Source organism: Miniopterus natalensis, chromosome 1 (genome assembly GCF_054644295.1).
Source record: "Miniopterus natalensis isolate mMinNat1 chromosome 1, mMinNat1.hap1, whole genome shotgun sequence".
Lineage (NCBI taxonomy): Eukaryota > Metazoa > Chordata > Mammalia > Chiroptera > Miniopteridae > Miniopterus > Miniopterus natalensis.
In genome coordinates, this window is record NC_142081.1 from 24,328,425 (window position 1) to 24,349,230 (window position 20,806).

Here is a 20,806-nt window from a genome sequence, read left to right on the forward strand (position 1 = left end):
GGCTTTAGGCATACTGGACTTGGAGCTCTAATAAGGTCCTCCAACTACTTCTGTGTAGACTTCAGGCTCCACATGGTAGAAGTATGGTGGCACCAGTGGGTCCACCATGGTGTCCTCAAAAGTTAGAGCTCCGCAGAAAGGAGCAGCTGCTCCTTTCCCAGAATCCCGTGAGGTTCTTTGTGCCTCACTGCGTCTGGTTGACCCACAGGCTCAATCACTAGGGCTGGAGGAAATAGAAGCCCTAATTGGTTTATTCCTGGCCCTTGCTTCAGCTGAGTCAGGGGCTGATTGTGGGGGAGAGATGGATGCACCAAAAAACTAAGGGCTATTATCTAAAGCAGGCGAATGGATGTTTGGTGGTTAAAACTCATCAATGTCCAATGGCCCACTTAGCATTTTTGGTGCTAAAAATGTCCCTATATGACATGATGATTATCCTTTCTTTAACATCCCTACTTGTCAAATAGTTAACTACTCTATATTCGTCCATTAATTTTTGTTAATCTGATTCAAGAAATCCCAGCATGGAGGAATCACTGTCAAGTCTGACCCACAGAGCTAAAGCATCTCAGATGAAAGAGTGGGAGCAATGAATAGCCAGACAGTCCTGACCTCCCTTTAGGACTTCATCTTGAGGACCCAAGAAACTGATGTGACCACCTGTACAAAGACCAACGGAGCAGAAAGCCAGAGGGCTCCCCAAGATAAACCCTTCTTGGGAGGAAGCAGGAAAGGTTGGGCAAACCCAAGTTGTCATAATAATATTTAGTGATGCTTACAATGAGCCAACACACTCAAAAGCAGTACATGCGTGAATGTCTGTGATCCTCACAATAGTGCTATGCAGCAGGTATTATTAATCCCATTTATAGGTAGGAAAAACTGAGGCAGGGAGCTTCAGTAAATTTGTCCGAGTCACACAGCTGGAAAATAATAGAGCTGGGATCTAATCCCAGACTCTGGCTCCATTCTTTAAAAACTGAAATAGGAAAATGACCCCAAAATACAGATAGTATTCAATACCCAGCTTCTCACCCCCAGTTTTCAGGCTTGGGTTACCAATGATCCTTCTTTTGGTTGGAAGGTCATTTCAGTTTTTCACCCTCAGGGGCCTGGACCTTGCAGAGGAAAAAAAGTAATTCATCTTTCTCTCTCTCTCTAAGAAAGGAAATACAAACAAGCTGAGGGGAGGGACTGAACAGGCTACCTGCAGAAAACAGATTTGTAGTCCTGTGATTAATCTGCATGTGTGTGTTGTTTTTCCTTGACTGACGCATGAGATATTTTAGAGCCACTTTGATTTTTTTCCTCTTCTGTCTGTCGTCAGTTTGTACAACCAGTCCACCCTGCCTGCTGCCCAGCTCTGGGCCCAGCATCCAGCAGGTATTCAGAATGAGCTTGGCAGGCCCAGGCAGAGCTTTCCCTGGGGACTCGCCTGGCCCAGGCACTTGGCTAAAAGCCTATATGGGGACCCAGCATGCTGACCCTCTTTCAGGAAATTCCCATGGGACTATTTTTTGGCCCTCTGTTCCTCACTATTACCAACCTTGAGTCCACAGTAATTATCAGAAAGTCATTCCAAATCCAGCTTGCCATCTCCCACTACGAACCTGCCAGGAACACAGATGCTGCTCCCATCTTCTAGCCAGTCGTTCAAGCCAGAGCCCTGGCTTTCACACCCCGAAGCCAACCAGTCCTGAAGTCCAGGGAATTCACCTCCTCCATGTCTCTCAGCTCACCTGTCCTCACCTATTCTTACCCCTCACCTGGTTTGTTACAACTCCTTCCAACCCATCTACCTCGAAGTCATTCCTCCACTATTTGAGTTGTCACACTGTGGTCAGCATTACCTGAAACCCGATGACAATCCAGTTCCTCCACTGCCTACAAGACAAAGGTGGAACTGGGATTCCTGAAGGCCCAGCTCAGTTCTAGGAATTGTGGGAGAGAAAGGAGAAATGGGGGGCATTGCCTTTGTCCCCACAGTCACAACAGAACTGAGAAGACAAGAGAAACATATGAAGCTGCACGTGAAGCAGACTGAGCGGTGTATGTAAGTACAGTGTTTAGTAGAGTGCCTGGCACACAGTAAGAGCACAATAAGCATTAGAAGTAATAAGTAGCATTATCATTCTTATAGGATATTCTGTGCCAGGAGCCAGCTCGGGCTAGGCAGAGAGCCCACTGGGCCTCCCTGTATTACATTTGCCAGGTGGAGACAGCTTTGGGAAGAAACTTTGGGGCCCTTGGATGAAAGATGTGAGAACACCCAGGCTTTTCAGAACTCATCTCTCAGCACCTCTCCAATTCCTCACAACCACCACCACCTCTCCCTCCCAGATCAGGCTGGGCGGCTCCTTGCTGGTTCAGGAAGGTCTGGCCTCAGCACTGCCTGGCCCACTACCTGGCCTTCCCCAAGAAGCCCTCAGGAGAGCTCTGGCCCTCCAGGTCAAGACCTCAGGTGCTCTCTCCAGCTTCCCTACAGCTGGCTTTCTTTGCCAAGGCGGACAGCAGATGTAGGGCCAGTCCCTGGGCTATAGAGGCCCTGACACCCTTAGCTGTTATTAAATTTTCAGAGACTCAGAAAGTGCATGGGGCACACACACCATTAGTCCCCAAGCCTCCATCCCTTCTCCACTTCCCCTCTGCTCTCAGCCACTTGCTCTGTGCCAAACTTCAACACCCTCAAAAGTTTCCCAACTGCTGCCATTAATCTGGTTCTGGGGAGCAGGTCAGTAATGAGGGAGCCAAGCTGCAGCTCCTGTGAAAACAGCCCAGGCAGGCCCCAGCGGCTCACACCTGCATATTCCATTCATCCCCGCTGTTTACACATTGTCATCTGCAGTTAATGCTTTCCCAGCAACTGCCTCAGGCTGATTGCCCCACCGGCAAGTCAGGGCCCCATTCTGAGCCCTTGTGTCTGTTAAATTGAGCATGGGGCCCTGTGATTAAATTAAGGTTTGTGGCTCTGCCGCCGTGGCCCCCGCTCCATCCCACTCTGCCTCCTCCTCCACCCCCTTTCCCTTGTTCCCCCTCCCCTTCCGCTTTCTCTTCCCATTCATCACAGGGCCTCTTTGCAGTTTGATGAGGGGAGGTGGGCAAGAGGAAATGGCCTGGCCCCTGGACAGGGAGGCAGAGTAGATGTCTTCCACTGAAAGCAAGGATCAAAGGGTATGCATGACCTCTTGGTGAGAAGGGCTCTGGGGAGAGGAGACAGTGCTGGAACTAGAAAGAAGAGAGTCACGTGGAACCTTCGCTAAATTATCAACTCCTAGAAACCAGTATGGCAGCGTGATTAAGGATACAGTCTCCAAGGTAACAGACTGAGTTTGGATTTGATTCCTGATTCTGCCACTTTCTATGTCTGGGATCTTAGTGAAGTTTGGTAAGTCTTGGTTTCTCTGAACTGGGCAGAGGAATCACAATGAGCAAAGAAACAGAGAATGATATGAAGAGAATGCTACTTGACCTCTGGTTTTCCTCCTAAAACCCCATAAACCCAGGCAAATCATGAGAAAAACATCAGACAGATCCCAGTTGAGGGACATTCTACAAAATACCTGACTAGTATTTCTCAAAAACAAGGAAAGTCTGAGCAACCGTCATAGTCAAGAGGAGCCTCAAAAGACAAGATGACTGAAAGTAATGTAGTTTCTAGATGAGGTTCCAGAACAGAAAAAAAATAGGTAAAAATTGAGGAAATCTGAATAAAAGATGGACTTTCATTGACAATAATATATTGATATTGGTTCACTAATTATAATGAATGCACCATAATATTGTAAGATGTTAATAATAGAGAAACCCTTTTAATAATAAAGAAATCTTTGTAGGATTATTCTAGTTAACCAACAAAGAAAGATTGATAGAATTAGAATATTATTTTTATAACCCTTAATGAATGAATGGATCTACTAAGCAATGATTATCAATGGTTGATAAAATCATTATTTTGTTGCTAAAACCACAAAAAAAGAAATAATCAGATATTACATACTTCTCAATGGGGGTATGTACCACCGTCTATGAGACAGTCTTACAAAACAAAAAACAGCAAACAAAAATCCCTAAAATGGACCTAACTTCAAATCTAACTTCCAAGATCCAATTTTTAAAAACACAGGGGGCAGAGAAACATGTTAAACAATACCACAGTTATGAAATAAGCAAAAAGTAGGAAATTTACAGAACAAAGAACCCATTTCTTCAACAAAAAACAACAACCAAATTATGGGAAAAAAAATCAAGATGGAAAAGGAAACTACAGATTAGTAGAGTAATAAGAGCTATATCAATCAATTGCAATGTATGAACCTTTCAAATCCTGTTTCAGACTCATAAATATTGTAAGACAGTCAGGAAAACGTGTACACTGTTCACAGATGATAACTAAAGGCTGTTAATTTCTTTAAGTATGAAAATGATATAGGGGTTATACTTTTAAGAGTCTAACTTTTAGATATACATAATGAAATATTTACAGATAACATGATATAATGACTTAGATTTGCTTGAAAATAAGGAGAGTGGGGGAGTAGATTAAGTATAGATGAAATGAAGTTGGTCATCAGTGACTGTTGAAGGTGAGTGATGCGTACACAAGTTTAATAAACTATTTTTTATTCTTTTGTGTAAAAGTATAAATTTTTTAGTTTAAAAAGACAAATATGGGGGAGGGGAGGGACAAAACATTGATTTGCCAAGATCTCCAACAACCATACTTCTATAATGAGGTAATTATTAACCTACTCCAGTTAAAATCATGATTAACAATGTTCCCAAAATTTTTTCTCTTGCCTTATGTGTAGGTGGAGCTCTAGCCATACATCTGAAGATGAGTTAACATGTAAAACTAAGATCTCATGACCTGGATCCTAGGTTCCAAGCCTCACCTTTGGGGTTCCCTGTTGATTCCACTTTAACCCTTATTTTACTCTATTTTCTATGACCAAGAGCATTGCCGTTGGTATTTATTTCCACAATACAGAAAGATCTTTGGAAAATTGTTGAATGCTTGATTTAATGAACACATTAAATCTTGCAGAAAATTTAATTTAAATTATCAATAAAGAAAATACACAATTGAAAAAGAAAGCAAGTGAAGGGTGGGAGAGGTAAAGTAGGAACTGTGAGACCGGCAGGTTGGAAGGGGCATCAGCGTGCACTCCAGGGTTGCCTGGGGGAAAGCATGGAAAAGAAAACTGACTTACCTGGCTGGGCGTGGCTCAGCGGTTGAGTGTCAACCTAGGATCCAGGCAATCGGGGTTCGATTCCTGGTCAGGACACATGCCCGGGTCACAGGCTCGATCCCTAGTCGGGGGCGTGCAGGAAGCAGCCGATCAATGACTCTCTCATCATTGATGTTTCTCTCTCTTTGTCTCCTTTCCTTTCTCTGAAATCAAAAAAGATACATTAAAAAAAAAATTTTTTTTAACTGACTCAACCAGTCCAGGCATAATCTAGAACGTCTCCTAGAATCAGTCTCCTGCCCCACCCAGAAGGGTCCCTGACCCACTGCTGCCTAGATGTGAGTCCATGGTACCACTGGAACTCCAGCATTAGATACTGTCTTAGTCATCTGGCTACTATAAGAGAAATACCACAGAATGGGTGGCTTATACACAACAGAAGTTTATTTCTCACAGTTCTGGAGGCTGGAAGTCTGAGATCATGGCCGAGCTCTGGGGAGAGTCCTCTTCCAGCCAGGAGGCTACTTGCTATCTTCTGGCTGTATCCTCACGTGGTGGAGAGCAAAGAGTGGAAGCAGTCCCTCTCCTGACTCTTATAAGGAAACTAATCTCATCCTGAGGGCTCCACCCTCACGTCCTCATTTTATCCTAATCACCCCCCAAAGCCCCACTTCTTAAGGCCATTGAATAGGAAAGTAGAGTTTCAACATATGAATTTGGGGGGACACAAATATTCAGTCTATAACAGCTACCAAAGCCCAAGGCAGGGGTTCAGCAAGTGCAGGGTTTCCATGCACTCACTAGGAGTCGTAAGCTTCCTGGCCCCACTGTGACCCCCTGGGAGCTGACTCCTCATTGATGAGCTGTCCCTGCTAGATGCGACTCATCCAGGCCCACAAGAGGTGGAAGGCCAAGGGAACTGGCCTTCTAATCCTCCCTATGGGGGTTCACTGAAGACATTATCTTAATGTCTTTAGTGCCTAGCACAGGTCCTGGCACCCAGATCAATACACAACACATACACACACACACACACACAGAGCAATACCTCCACCCAGTGATAGACATGGGAAATGTACCAGAAAACAGATTTGCAATAAGAGTAAAATATTGGGAAGGTTTCTGTGCATTACTTCTGTCACTAAATATAAATTTTTTTAAAAATGTGGTAACACCCAAAACCCCAAAGTCCCTGGACCTCTTTTCTTTCATCGTGGCATAAGTGTGTCTTTCTTCTGGGCCTCATCAAGCTCCAACAGATCTTTAGAAGCAAAGATATCTCCAGGTAGAAGGGGCCTCCAAATCCACATGAAAAGGAAAGTGAACTAAAAAGTGGTCTGCCTCCCACCCTCCCTTCATCCCTTCTTTCCTTTTTTCCCCCTATATTTTTCAAGAAAATATTTTATTATATTTCCATTACACATTATTCATGGTAGAGTAATCGGGAAAAAAAGGATTTGGACTTATCTGTACATAGTAATAATATGCAGCTGTTGAAAGGCATGAATTTTTTTAAGCATAAGCTTAATATGTATGTATTAACATGGAACGATGTCTGTGACATACTGTTTAGTGAAAAAAGGCAAATTACAGAATAGTGTATATAGTGTGATTGCAGTTGTATTAAAATATACATACATGCGTTTGTATGTGCATACAAATGTCTGGAAAAACATATACCAACCTGTCCACAGCAGTCTTCTCTGGGGAATGGTGTGGTGAGAGGGAAAGCATCTATGTCCTTCTGTCTGATTTGAACTTCTTACAAGCCTGTATGACTCTTATAATTTTTTTAAAATCTAAGAAAGTAAACAAAAATAAATGTAACAAAAGAACTAGTATGGATATTTCAACATTGAAATAAAAAAAGAAATTATCAATAAGTCAAAAGAAAAAAGTCACATATAATCCTTATTTCTTCCCTGCTTTGATGCAGTCACTGTGAACATTTTGTTGCATAGCCCAATCTATTTTTTAAACATGTAATGCCTACATTATTTTTATTTTCATAAAAATTGTATTGCCCTGGCCAGGTGGCTCAGTTGGTGGGAGCATCAGCCTGTACACCAAAAGATTGTGAGTTCTGTTCCCAGTTAGGGGCACATGCAGGAGGCAGCCGATCAATGTTTCCCTCTCTCATCGATGTTTTCCTCGCTCTCCCTCTCCCTTCCTCTCTGTAAAAATCAATTTTAAAAATCTTTTTTTAAAAAAGAATTAATTTCTGTTTATACAAATAATATGAAGATATTATATAAATATCCCTGAGTACTGACAACCAGAAACCAAAGCAGGGGTGTGTTTGCCCTCCCCTCAGCCAAGCCCGGGGCTCCCTGGACAGCCCTGACAGCACATAGCTGGGCTCCGTCCAGTCAGGTGAACACTCCAATTATCCTTGGCAGCAAGACCCAGGCTTGTCACTGGCCAAAGGAGGTCTGAGGGTCATTTCTGTGTGAGTATCTGAACCATTTTGTTTTCAGGCAGACTGAGAAAGGAGGTAGAGATATTCCTATGGTTCGGAGAAAGCTTAGACCCATTTCATTTCCCTACTTGATCCTGCCAAAACGCACGCAGGGCCTTCCATGCAAACTCCAGGAAATCTGAGGAGTTGTTTCTAACAAGAGAAGAAGCAAAGGGTCCAGGCAGCAAGTCAGCAAGTCCTCAGCTTTATCTTGGAAGTGGGGAGGGCCAGCTGTAAGGAAGGAAGGCTGGAAAAAGCCCACACCTGTGGGGGTTCCCATGATTCAGGAGACAAGGAGATCCACAGCCTGATCAGACTTGAACCCAGGACTCTTTGGTGCACAGGTCAACACTCTAACCACTGAACCACACCAGCCAGCGCTCTTATAAGCTTTAGTCCTTCACACAGAACCAAAAAAAGAGACTGTTTACAAGCAGATAGATATAAAACAATGTCCAACCGTGCTTTAAAAATTCTCTTGCTAACTTTGTCAGCAAATCATTTCCAACTTTCTTATATTTCTTCTCATTTAGTTTTCTTTTGCAATTTTCCTAATTGGGCAACTTTTTGAGAGGCAAATTTGAAGATTTATAATGGAGATAATACATTGATAATGCTATGATGTGATTACTTGATTTTGGAGTTTCGGCTGACTTCGAACGGCTGTCGCAGCTGATGGTGTGACCTAGCATTGCACTGAACAAACTGCATTTCCATGGCATGAAAATACTTACTAGATCCAGTTTGGTGCTGTCAGGATTGCTTTTTATTCCTGATCCAGAACACTATCAATGAAAGCAGGACCAGTTCACTTTTCCCCACATGAACAGAGTTGCATTTAGAAATCTGAGTTAACTGACACTAGATTTCCAATTCATTCCAGTGACTTTTTAGAGTTTATATGTATTATAAAGTATTTTCTATACCTAAATAATTCATATATGTTACAAAGAATAATACATGTGTTAGTATGTGACGCCCAGTGACTTCTACATACTGCACCCCTCCCCCATCAAGGGAATTCCAATCCAATAATGTTTTTGTATCTTGTGTTGGTCAGAGTGCACAGAAATCAACTTTAATGATCTTTAACAAAAAGGGGGGATGGTTGAAAGCAGAGAGGGATTCTCATGGAATTCATAGGAAGCTGAAGGGTCAGATCAGGCTTAAATAGACAAGAATCAGCAGGGCTGGGGGTTGGCCTGCCATTCTCGACACTGAGTAACTGCTCCCCAGACAGAAACCCATCTTACCTTTGTCTTTAAGGCATACTTCACTCACAATAAAACAGTTTTCTAAACCTGGGTCATGTGCCCATAGCAAGCAATTTGGTGGCTTCCAGGAGTTCAAACCCTGAAAATTATTCACTGCAGTTGAGTGTCCCAGAGCTGGCGGGCTGGTGCACCCATTCCATCCAGGAGATTTCCATCTGGGCGGGAAGCCACCAGGCAAACAGAGAACTGAAGGATACGTGGGAAGTGTCCTGTGAGGTTGCGAGATACGTATTGAAGTGCTTCCACTGAGTATACACAAATGTGACACACATCCCCGGAGGGAGAAAATACTTCCCTCTAAGGACAGCAAAGGACACCTGACAGGATGGGGAGGGCTCCAAAATGGCATCAGGTCCAGGGAGACCTTGGCCGTCTCCCTAAGTCCTGTGGGACGTGGAAGGGCTGCTCACTGGTGGGTGGGTGGGTGGTTGGTGGGTGGGTGGGTGGGTGGGTGGGGGTGTGTGTGTGTGTGTGTGTGTGTGTGTGTGTTGCACAGAGCTGTGCTTTGGGAAGGTTATGCTGAGAGTAAGATTCATGGGATTGAACTGACTCAGTTTTGACCACTGCTTGGATGCTCAGAAGAGAAAGGTAGAGGGAGGTACAGGGGCATCACCATTCCATTGCTTCGAGTTAATTGTCCTGGCTCAGCTCCCTCCCCTCATTCCTTCTCCCGTGAGGACAAACAGTGACTGATCTGAAAGGTGAGCTTGGGTCAGGAGCCCAGAGACGCTGGCCAGCCTTTCCCTGCCCCCTCTCGGGAGCCCAGCTTCCAGCAGGCAGTCCACACTCACATCAGGACCTCCAGTCGGCGGAGTTTTCAAGGAGTCTTGGCACAGCCTCTCCGGAGTTTCTGCTGCCTCACTAGTCATTCTTTCTCGGTCTCCTTTGCCAGATCTTCCTCCTTTTCCCCAGCTCTAAACGCTGAGAAGCCTCAGCGCTCCAACCTCAGACCTCTAGTCCATATCCATACACCCATGACTTGCAAATGCGCATCCTGACCTTCCCTCTAAATTCCAACTCCACATCGAACTCTCTCGGGATGAGAAAGAGACTGCTCACTCTATTCATGAATTTCCCATCCCCAAACTCAGCATCCCTCATCTCTGTAAATGGCACCACCAGTAAACCAATTGCTCAGCCCTCACGTCTCACCTTTCAGGCTTTCAATGTGGGATCCAACCATTTCTTCCCAGCCCCCCAACCTTCACACTCCACTTCAGTACCGTCCAACAGAAATCTAATGCAGGCCACACATACAATTTCAGATTTTCTAGAAGCCAGACTGTAAAAGTAAAATGGGTAGAAGAGAAACAAGATGGCGGCGTAGGTAACAGCTGCACCGCCGCCTCCGGCAACCACATCAAAATTACAACTAAAATAAAGAACAACCATCACTCAGAACCTCCTGAAATCTGGCTGCACAGAAGCCTTACAACCAGGGAACTGAAGAAACACCGAGACCGGTAGGAGGGGTGGAGACGCGGGCGGATTGGGGCTGAACCGCGGAGACGCGGCCGCGGGCCCAACCCGGTGCCACAGTTTAAACCCGGGAGGGAATCTCGGAGGAAGGAGGGGTCCCAGCCCCACAGCAGGCCCCAGCCCAGGGCTCCAGGGCTGGGAAGAGATGTTCCCACAACTCCGGGCTGTGAAACCAGCGAGGACTGTCACTGAGGGTCCTGGAGGCTGCGGGAGCCCCAGCAGCTCCTCTTAAGGGCCCGGCACGGACTCACTCGGACGCTCCCTCTGAGCCCAGCGCCGGGCAGCAGCCTGAAAGGACCTGGGACACTCGGGGAGGAACTAACCTGCCTGAAATCCGGGCGGGAGCTGGAGGGGCGGCTTCCTCCCAGGCAGAAGGGCTGGCGGAGGCCATGGCTCCTTTGGCGAGTCCTCCCTGCACACAGCCGGCAGGCAGGCGCCCTATTTGAATCGCCAGCACCTGACTCTCACCTTTGGCCCCGCCCCGTGATTCCCGGAGGCCCCGCCCCTCCCCACCTGCAGCTCATCCAGGCCATTTCCAGGGGTTTTTCTGTGCAACTGGCCTCTCGAGCCTCATGCTTAGGAGTTTCCTAAAATCTCTCAAACAAGCAGCAGCGGGCCCCATATGGCTTGATAAGTGGCCCCAGGCCTGGCACTAGTGGCAGCCTGCATTGGCTCATAGCTTGGCCTCTCCTGGACACCTCCAAGCCCAGCACAAGTAGCAGCCAACTACAGTTTGCTGTGTAGCTCATGCTGGGTGGCCCTGGGCAAGGCACTGGCACAGGCTGACTTTGCACCTCCCGGGAGCCCCAGAGACAGTGCACCTGGTGGTCAGACTTGACCACACTGGATTACAACCCTACCATATCCACGAGTGACACACTCAAGGGGCGCACTTGGTGAACACCAAAGCTCCACTAAAGTAAATCCTGCTCTTTAGGGGTGTCTCCAGCACAGCAGCTCTCTGGCTGTAGTTGCAGCTGGTCCTCACAGCTGATTGGCCAGGGGGTCAATTCCTCCCAAGGACGCCAACAGCAACCAAGGCTCAACTACAACAGGACAGTGCACACAGCCCACACAGGGGAGCACCTAGAAGGCCCAGCTCAGGTGATTGGGAAGGCTGAGCCACTGGACCCTACAGGACACCTACTACACAAAGCCACTCTACAAATTCCAGGAGACATAGCAACTCTTCCTAATACATAGAAACAAACACCTGGAAGCAGCCAAAACGTGGAGGCAAAGAAACATGTCACAAAGGAAAGAACAGAAGAAATCTCTAGAAGAGGAACTAAATGAAATAGATCCAAGCAAGCTAACAGATACAGAGTTCAGAATTTTGTTTATAAGGATGTTTAAGCAGACTATTAGAGAAATAACTGAGAAAATTGATAACATAATAAAGTACCAATTTGAAATGAAGGCTACACGAACTGAAATGAAGACTAATTTACATGGAATCAACAGTAGAGCAGAGGACGCTGAGAATCAAATCAGCAATTTGGAACATGAGGAAAAAAAAACACCCAACCAGAAGAGCAAGAAGAAAAAAGAATCCAGAAATATGAAGATAGTATAAGGAGCCTCTGGGACAACTTCAAGAGGCCCAACATTTGTATTATTGGGGTTCCAGAAGGGGAAGAAAGAGACCAAGGAATTGAAAACCTATTTGAAAAAATAATGACAGAAAACTTCCCCTACCTGGAAAAAGAAATCGACTTACAAGTCCAGGAAGCACAGAGGGTCCCAAACAAGAGGAACCCAAAGAGGCCCACAGCAAGACACATCATAATTAAAATGCCAAAGGTTAAAGACAAAGAGGGAATCTTAAAAGCAGCAAGAGAAAAGCAGTTACTTACCTACAAGGGAGCACCCATATGACTGTCAGCTGATTTCTCAACAGAAACCTTGCAGGCCAGAAGGGAGTGGCAAGAAATATTCAAAGTGATGAAAAACATGGAACTACAACCAAGATTGCTCTACCCAGCAAAGCTATCATTTAGAACTGAAGGTCAGATAAAAAGCTTCACAGATAAGAAAAAGCTAAAGGAGTTCATCACCACCAGACCAGCACTACAGGAAAAGTTGAAGGGCCTTCTTTAAGAAGAAGCTAATGAACAAAAGAATCTGATGAACTAAATAGATCCAGAGACACTGATGCCTGCAACAGACAATCATATTTCAGAGGAAAGAGGGAAGGGGGGTGAAGGGTGAGAAGAGATTAACCAAAGAAATTATATGCATATGTGCATAACCCATGGACACAGTTAATAATGGAGTGAGGGCCTGGGGAGGGGGTGGGAGCGAAGTGGAGGGGGTCAATTGGGGGGCAGGGGGAATGGGACACCTGTAATACTCTCAACAATAAAGATAAATTAAAAAAAAAAATAAAATGAAGCAGGTCAGATTAATTTTAATAATATATTTTATTAACCCACCATAGTCAAAATACTATCATTTCAACAGGTAATCAATATTTTTTAAAGTTATCCATGTGAAATTTAAATAAATAAAATTTAAAAGGAAAAAGTTACGATACTTTCGTAGTTTTGTTATCCATCTTCAGAATTCAGTGTGAATTTGACACTTGCAGAATATCTCAGTTCAGACTAGCCGGATTCCTGGTGCTCACAGCCAGAATGTGGCTGTGGCCTCCCAGCTGGACAGTTCAGAGACAACCTAAGAAGCCTCATCTCCAGCCTGGATTATTGCAACAGTCTCCTGTCTCCACATACACTCTGCTGAAGGTATTTTCCACAAAGCAGTCAGATCTGACAGTTTGATCATGTCATTTCCCTTTCTAAAACCTTCATGGTTTCCTACCACTCCCAGAACAAATTAAAGGGTCTTGTCTGTGTCTTACAAACACCAGTATGGTCTGGCTGTGGCTCCCTCTCTTCCTCAACACCTACTCCTGGCTCCCTCCTTGGGTGCTTCACGCCTCAGCCTCCTTGCCTCCCTCCAACCTGCCAAACAAGCCCCCAGCAAGATCCCCTCCACCTGCTGTTCCCTCTGCCCAGAACACTCTTTCCCCAATCATGTTCTGTTCATGCACCCTACTTCCCTTTATCCCAGCCATGAAGTCCCCTTAAACCCAGACAGTCACATGCCCTTGGGTCCCCAGGAGGCACAGTGGAGGAGTTCACCAACTTGGGCCCTCTCTACCCAGATGTGCCATGCCTCCATCTCCACGGGATTGCTGCTGCCACAGGAGGAGGCTCCAGGATCTCAATCCATTCCCCCAGGCCCTAACTTGGAAGGAGCACAGGTTGTATCTGCCCTAGGAACCCCAAATTTATTCAGGTGACTGTGCCCAACCTGAGGTCGTGACCCTGAGAGGGGCAGAGGGGACAGGGTGCGAGCTCTTTCCAAGGGGCTTTGTTTCTCTCTGGCTTCCTCTCTGATTCTCTTCTTTCCCCTCCCAGATATCCTGGAAGTTGTTTAGATGTTGGTCTTGAAAGCCAGCAAGACTCCTTTCTGTTCTGAGCTTCAAATAAAAAGCCCAGGAGCCACACGCTTCTTTCTGAAATCCTCCTTTAATGACCCTTCCCAGCCAGGCAGGGGAGGGGCCACAGGATGCAGGACGGTGTGGGTTTAGGGGCGGGGAAGGTTAATAGTCAGCATTATAATCCAGCCACTCAGTAAAAGGTATTTCCATTTAAAGATATTTCTATTGCAAGGTGCCCCAATAATAAAAATAAAAGACTGGAGCTAAAATGATCCATGATATGATGTAATGACACCACACCATGCTGTGTTATAAATTCACTCCTCATTGCGCACCCCATGATTGCCCCATCAGGGTGAACGTCTGTGGGCAGAAGGGAAGGCCTACAATCCAGAACCACACCATCTGCTGCCTTAGAATGTGCTCCTATGTGATTTCCCACAGTAGGCCTGCAGATCTGCAGGGCTCCTGCCTGCCCACCAAGCCACATTTATAAGTGCAAGTTAGCACCAGGGACAGCAGGAAGGGATGGATTTGAGACTGGCACAGAGAGACGCACATATTCCTAGATTGGTAATCTCATTGAGGTTCCTGCTCATCTGAGCTCACCTGCACATTTGCTTATTGCAGTTTTTATACGGTCCAAATCTCTTATGTTTCTTTGATTAGATCCTAACCAGCATTTATGGAGTCTTGGAAGCACCTCCACAGAATCCTGGGTCTTCTAGGAACCCCACTGGAAACCACCAAACTAAAATATTAACTATGCTTATCTCTGGGTGATGAGATTTTTGTTTTCATCTGTGTGCTTATCTTTATTTTCTGCCTACTCCCAAACAGACCCATGTAACTTGTGTAATTTTGTTTAAGCCTTAAAGTAATCAGTGTTATAAAGGAACCCTGACCTTGTGAATCCTGCACTATCCACCAGGGACCTTTAGTCTCCCATGCACTTTGCCCTTTCCTGGACACGGAATATTTGCTCATCTTTACAGGCTGGTAATAAGTGTCTCAGGGGGTGAAGCTGACCTTCACTCCACCAGCCTCACCATTTTCTAGGCCGAGTGGTGCAGGAGCCATGAGGAGTGTGCTCAGCGTAAGTAATTCCAGGAGGATAGTGAAGAACCTCAGTAAACGTAAGATGCCCCAGTTCTAGCTCATAATCATCAGATCAGCAGCTCATGGCCCATGAAAGACCTCATGCCCTCCACCCACCACCTCTTCCTCTCACCTGCCTCCACCTGACCTATCAGCTCTCAGAAATGGGCCAAGTTCTCTAGTAGCAGTGTCACCATGACCACCTTAAACACTGCTGAGACCCCCAGCTATGCAGCATCAAGTTCAAACATTTGCAGGTGTATTTGGTGAAACAGGAAGAATTCAGAAGTTCCCCAGGGGGCATGGGGAGCGGGGCTGGTGGTGTCGCTGTCTCCAGCCATAGGAAGAGGGAGGACATGCTAGCTGTTCTTTCAACACCCCACTTTTCAGCACATTTAATGTTTATTTTGGACTGGTGTCAATCCTGAGAGTGAATTAAAGAGCGTGCTTGCTATCTCTGCTGATGTAGCAGCTAGCGCACACATTTCCCAACCACGGGCTGGAATGCTGAACCGGTACCACTGTGCTTTAATCTCATCAGACCTATAACTAACGGACGATGCTCAGGATTGTGTGAGCCCCTTCTGTTCATCCCCCCCACTTTGCTAACATATCCCCTCCCTCAGCTGGTCTAACCCTAGAATCTCAGGTTAGAAAATAACATGCTAGTCTCCTTATCCAGCTCCCCACTTGGTACTTGAGTCCCCTGAAAAATGGTCATCTCTGCTTGATCCTGTCCCGCCGGCCCAAGGCACAGTGACAGGCACTTTCAAAACACTTCACTCCTTTTTTTTTAGACAGTGAGAAGTTCAAAGTTTTCCCCAGGTGGAATCAAATATAGATTCACCTTCCAGACTCTGCAGCTCCCCAATCCAAAATGTTCTGAAACCTAAACGTTTGTTTGTAATTCCTTTGGCTGCAAACCGTATTCTCCAGAGTGTGAAGTTATTTGTTGTCTTGATTTACTCATCATACGATTCACCCCAGAGGTGTTTGTTTGTTTGTTTGTTTGTTTGTTTGTTTTGGGGGGGTTAATCAAATATTTATTTATTTTTACTGTTGAAAGTATTACAGATGTTCCCTTCTTTTCCCCCATTGATCCCCTCCACCCAGCATGTACCCCTGCCCTCCCCCCAGGCCTTCTCTACACTATTGTCTGTGTCCATGGGTTATGCATATATCCATATAAGTTCTTTGATTAATCTCTCCCCACCCACTCCCCCACCCCCACCCCACCTTCTCTCTCAGATTCCTCAGTCTATTCCATGCTTCTGTGTCTTTAGACCTATTTTGTGCATCAGTTTATTTTGTTCATTAGATTCCACATATGCGTGAGAACATGTAAAACTGAATCAGGAAGAATCAGAAAACCTGAGTAGGCCAACAACTGATGAAATAGAAGCAGTAATCAAAAAATCCCACCATGCAAAATCCTGGTCCAGATGGCTTCACAGGGGAGCTTTACCAAGCATTCTACTTCTTATTATAGCAGTCCCTTTAACATTTCTTGCAATGCTGGTTTGGTGGCGATAAACTCCTCTAGTCTTTTTTTTGTGCCTGTGTCTGAGAATCTCTTTACTTCACCATCTACTTTGAATGATAGCCTTGCTGAATAGAATAGTCTTGGTTTCAGAGCCTTGTTTTGCATTATCTTGAATACTTAATGCAATTCCCTTCTGGCCTGTAGAGTTTTTGATAAGAAATCAGCTGACTGCCTTATGGGAGCTCCTTTGTAGGTAACAGATTGCTTTTCTCTTGCTGCCTTTAAGATTCTCACTGTCTTGAATTTTTGGTATTTTAATTATGATGTGTCTGGGCATGGGCCTCTTTGGGTTTTTCTTGCTTGGGACTCTCTGTGCCTCCTGAACTTGTGTGACTTTTCCCTTCACCAGGTTAGTGAAGTTTTCTGCCATTATTTCTTCAAACAGGTTCTCTATACTTTGATCACTTTTATTCCCTTCTGGCTTTCCTATGATGTGAATATTGTTACGTCTCATGTTGTCCCACAGCTCCCTTAGACTGTCCTGTTTTTTACTTGTTTTTTCTTTTTGGATTTCTAATTGAGTGCTTTTTTTTGCCCTGTTTTCTAATTCACTGATCTGATCCTCCGTTTCCTCTAATCTGCTGTTTATCCCTTTCAATGTATTCTTTATTTCTGCTATGTCATTCTTAATTTCCATCATAGTTTCCTTATCTTTTCTCATCATCCTTACAACCAGTATTCTGAACTCTATGTCCAATAGATTCCTTATCTCCATTTCATTTAGCTCTTCTTCTGGAGAATTCTCTTGTTCTTTCATTTGGGGTTGTTTCTTTGTCTCCCCATTTTGGCTGACTATTTGGGTTTGTTTCTATGTATTAGGTAGAACTGCTAGAACTCCCAGTCTTTTTGGAGAGTCTCTGGTGCAGTCCAATGTCAGATGCTGTTTTTTTGTTTTGTTTTGCTTTTATTATTTTTTAAAATTTATCTTTATTGTTGAGAGTATTACAGGTGTCCCATTCCCCCTGCCCCCCAATTGACCCCCTCCACTTCGCTCCCACCCCCTCCCCAGGCCCTCACTCCATTATTGACTGTGTCCATGGGTTATGCATATATGCATATAACTTTTTTGGCTAACCTCTTCCCACCCTTCACCCCCCTTCCCTCTTTCCTCTGAAATATGATTGTCTGTTGCAGGCATCAGTGTCTCTGGATCTATTTAGTTCATCAGATTCTTTTGTTCATTAGCTTCTTCTTAAAGAAGGCCCTTCAACTTTTCCTGTAGTGCTGGTCTGGTGGTGATGAACTCCTTTAGCTTTTTCTTATCTGTGAAGCTTTTTATCTGACCTTCAGTTCTAAATGATAGCTTTGCTGGGTAGAGCAATCTTGGTTGTAGTTCCATGTTTTTCATCACTTTGAATATTTCTTGCCACTCTCTTCTGGCCTGCAAGGTTTCTGTTGAGAAATCAGCTGACAGTCATATGGGTGCTCCCTTGTAGGTAAGTAACTGCTTTTCTCTTGCTGCTTTTAAGATTCCCTCTTTGTCTTTAACCTTTGGCATTTTAATTATGATGTGTCTTGCTGTGGGCCTCTTTGGGTTCCTCTTGTTTGGGACCCTCTGTGCTTCCTGGACTTGTAAGTCGATTTCTTTTTCCAGGTAGGGGAAGTTTTCTGTCATTATTTTTTCAAATAGGTTTTCAATTCCTTGGTCTCTTTCTTCCCCTTCTGGAACCCCAATAATACAAATGTTGGGCCTCTTGAAGTTGTCCCAGAGGCTCCTTATACTATCTTCATATTTCTGGATTCTTTTTTCTTCTTGCTCTTCTGGTTGGGTGTTTTTTTTTCCTCATGTTCCAAATTGCTGATTTGATTCTCAGCGTCCTCTGCTCTACTGTTGATTCCATGTAAATTAGTCTTCATTTCAGTTCGTGTAGCCTTCATTTCAAATTGGTACTTTATTATGCTATCGACTTTCTCAGTTATTTCCCTAATAGTCTGCTTAAACATCCTTATAAACAAAATTCTGAACTCTGTATCTGTTAGCTTGCTTGGATCTATTTCATTTAGTTCCTCTTCTAGAGATTTCTTCTGTTCTTTCCTTTGTGACATGTTTCTTTGCCTCCACGTTTTGGCTGCTTCCAGGTGTTTGTTTCTATGTATTAGGAAGAGTTGCTATGTCTCCTGGAATTTGTAGAGTGGCTTTGTGTAGTAGGTGTCCTGTAGGGTCCAGTGGCTCAGCCTTCCCAATCACCTGAGCTGGGCCTTCTAGGTGCTCCCCTGTGTGGGCTGTGTGCACTGTCCTGTTGTAGTTGAGCCTTGGTTGCTGTTGGCGTCCTTGGGAGGAATTGACCCCCTGGCCAATCAGCTGTGAGGACCAGCTGCAACTACAGCCAAAGAGCTGCTGTGCTGGAGACACCCCTAAAGAGCAGGATTTACTTTAGTGGAGCTTTGGTGTTCACCAAGTGCGCCCCTTGAGTGTGTCATTCGTGGATGTGGTAGGGTTGTAATCCAGTGTGGTGGAATCTGACCACCAGGTGCACTGTCTCTGGGGCCTCCTGGGAGGTGCAAAGTCAGCCTCTGCCAATTCCTTTCCCAGGGTCAGCCAGCATGAGCTACACAGCAAACTGTAGTTGGCTGCTACTTGTGCTGGGCTTGGAGGTGTCCAGGAGAGGCCCAGCTATGAACCAATGCAGGCTGCTGCTAGTGCCAGGCCTGGGGCCACTTATCAAGCCATATGGGGCCCATTGCTGCTTGTTTGAGAAATTTTAGGAAAGTCCTAAGCATGAGGCTCGAGAGGCCAGTTGCATAGAAAAGCCACTGGAAATGGTTTGGATGAACCTGCAGTTGGGGAGGGGCGGGGCCTCAGGGAATCATGGAGTGGGGCCAAAGGTGAGAGTCAGGTGCTGGCGATTCAAATATGGTGCCTGCCTGCCAGCTATGTGCGGGGAGGACTCACCAAAGGAGCAATGGCCTCTGCCCACTCTTCTGCCTGGGAGAAAGCCGCCCCTCCACCTCTCACCCGGATTTCAGGCAGGTTAGTTCCTTTCCAAGTGTCTTTGGTTCCTTTCAAGCTGCTGCCCTGCACTGGGGCTCAGAGGAAGGGCATCTGAATGAATCCATGTGCGGGCCCTTTAAGAGGAAAGCCTGGGACTCCGCAGCCTCCACGACCCTCAGCGACAGTCCCCGCTGGTTTCACAGCCCGAAGTTTTGGGACTTCTCTTCCAGGCCCTGGAGCCCTGGGCTGGGGGCTTGGTATGGGGCTGGGACCACTCACTCCTCCGGGAAACCTCTGCCCCGAGATGTCCCTCCCGGGTTTAAACTGCGGCACTAGGTGTGGACCCAAGGCTGAGTCTCTGGGATTCAGCCCCGATCCGCCCGCGTCTCCACCCCTCCTACCATTCTCGGTGCTTCTTCAGTTCCCTGGTTGTAGGGCTTCTGTTTAGCCAGATTTCAGGAGGCTCTGAGTGATGGTGGTTCTATTTTTTAGCAGTAATTTTGATGTGGTTGTGGGAGGTGGCAAGTACAGCTGCTAGCTATGCCACCATCTTGTTTCTACTCCCAGATGCTGTTTTTGACTGGTCTTGGGTACCCTGTTTGGAGGTATCAGTGATCCACAGTTCATGGCTCCCTCCTGGGCCTGGGTGTGTTTGGAAAGGACCAAGATGTGCACCAAGGTCTGCTTTTCCAAGCCCCAGGTCCAGAAGCAGATCAGGCAGCCTCCCTGGATTTTCCTCACACCGCTCTAGTCCACTCTGCCCTCTCTCCACTGGAGACCAAGGTGAGTGACTGCACATGAAACTTTGTGTGTTGGCCCTTTAGGGAGGGCCTGCATTTCCAGCCATCTCTCTCTAGTAGACAGAAACCCCACCGCTTTTCACAGCCAGATGTTAATTTGGCACCTTTCTTAGTTCTAGTGCTCTGATCTGGAGAGCCCAGCTTGGGGTTCAGAACACAGAGTTCTCAGTGGGAACCCCTTAACAGCTGAGATATCCCTCCAGACCTTCAGCTGCTGCCTGTGGGAGCCCAGCCAGTCCTCTTGTGCCTCCACACTTCCTACCAGTCTCTGTTCTATGCGGTCTCCACTTTATGTCCTTGGTTATGAGGATGTTCTCCAGCCCATCTTCAGTTGCAGTTGATTATTCAGGATGGTTTTTCTATATTTTAGCTATAATTCCAGTTTGGTCCTGGGAGATGTCAGTGTAGCTTCCACTTAATTTACCACCATCTTGGAATCCTGATGGAATATTCTGCAGAATGGAGATGGGGCCAATCACTGAAGCCCAGAGACTGAGAATGAGCTGGGGTGTTACCAGCAGTGTTGGTGGCAAAAATGGACCTTTGTTCTTGAGTTCAGCAAAGAAAGAATTTAGAGCCAAGAACTCA